This window comes from Octodon degus, unplaced genomic scaffold (genome assembly GCF_000260255.1).
Source record: "Octodon degus isolate 3935 unplaced genomic scaffold, OctDeg1.0 scaffold00219, whole genome shotgun sequence".
NCBI lineage: Eukaryota > Metazoa > Chordata > Mammalia > Rodentia > Octodontidae > Octodon > Octodon degus.
The window spans coordinates 2,035,776-2,037,560 of record NW_004524795.1 but is presented as its reverse complement, the minus strand read 5'-3'; positions in this window follow the sequence as shown (position 1 = coordinate 2,037,560).

Below are 1,785 nucleotides of genomic sequence, written 5' to 3'. Positions count from 1 at the left end.
TCATTTCACTCACTCACCGGGCCTGCACTCTGGGTCTGTTCAGGATCCCACGGCCCTGGGTCATCTCACTCACTCGCTGGGCCTGTGCTCTGGGTCTGTTCAGGATCCCGCGGCCTGGGTCGTCTCATTCACTCGCCGGGCCTGCGCTCCGGGGCTGTTCAGGATCCGGAGGACCCTAGGTCATCTCACTCATTGGCAGGCCTGTGCTCTGGGTCTGTTCAGGATCCGGCAGGACCCGGGTCATCTCACTCACTCGCTGGGCCTGTGTTCCAGGTCTCTACAATATTTAAATGACAATGGAATACCCATTTCTGACAAAACTAAACAAAAGAAGGGGATAGAAATGAAGGATCATTTTGTATCTGTATATAAAAAATAGTTAGCATAGATATACAGCTACTTTCTCTTAGTTCAATGAGAAGAAAAATTTGTACTAACAGTGTTTGGACAGGATATCATGTCCACATCTTGTACTATGAATGACTACTATGAAGACAACAATATGAATGTATTAATTATTGAAATTGTCCTACTAACTTGTTTTGAAACTTTCTCATTACTATTTGTTTCTCAAAAAAATTAATAAAAAAAGAAAAAAAAAGAAACCTGAGTGTTATTTTAATTTCCTTTTTTGAATGATTAATGTTGTTGAACATTTTTACATATATTTGTTTGCCATTTGTATTTCTTCACCTGAGCAGTGTACATTCATTGCAGACGACTATTTTTGGATTGTGTCTTTGAGTTTGTGGGTGCCTGTTTTTTTTTTTAATTCTTTATATGTTCTAGATAGAAGTTCTTTGTCTGAGGGACAGTTGACTAAAATTTTTTACCAATTTGTGAGTTTTCTTTTTACTCTAATGGTGATTGCTTTTTATGTGCACAAACTGTTTAATGAAATGAGATCCCAGTTATTGATTCTTTGAAGTATTTCCTATGCTATTTGGGTTGTGTTCATGAACTCTCTGTCTGCCCCTATGTCTTCAAGATTTCTATTTACTTTCTCTTCCAATAGATTAAGTGTTTCTGTTTTAATATGTAGATCTTCGGTGTTCTCTGACTTCAGTTTAGTGCATGGTGAGATGCATGGGCCCAGTTCTAGTAGTTGGCATGTGGGAAACCAGCTTTCCCAGCACCATTCATTAAAGAGGATATAATTCTTCCAGTGAATATGTTTGAGCCCTTTGTCAAAGATAAGGTAGCTGAGTATGTTTACTGTTTTTCCTGGGTCTTCTAATCTGTTCCATTGATTCTCAACTCTATTTTTCCCAGTACCATGTTGATTTCTATCACAGTAGTTTTGTAGTATAACTTCAAGTCAGGGATTGTAATGCCTCCAGCCTCTCCTTTACTGGGTAGGATTGTCTTGGCTATCTCTATCTCTTCTGTTTCCAAATGCATTTTAAGAATGTTTTCTCTAGGTCTGTGAGGTATGCTAATTGTATTTTGTTTGGGATTGCATTAAATCTGAATAACAACTTTGGGAGTATTCTTGGTTTTAAATTCGCATTGTCTGCAGACAGAGTAGCTACCCTGCTTTTTCTGGTTCCTGTTGCATGAAGTATTGTTTTTTATCGTTTGACTTTCAGTCTATGAATTTCTTTTTCAGTTAATTTATGGGGGTTGTATAAAGTACATTGTTTGATTTCATTTCTTGATCCATTCTGTCAATCCGTTTCCTTTGATTGGTGAATTGAGAATATTTAGATCAGTGGTTATAACTGATATGCATTGGCTTATCTTTGTTATATCATTTTCCTGCTGTTGGTTCTCTGCTTTACCCTC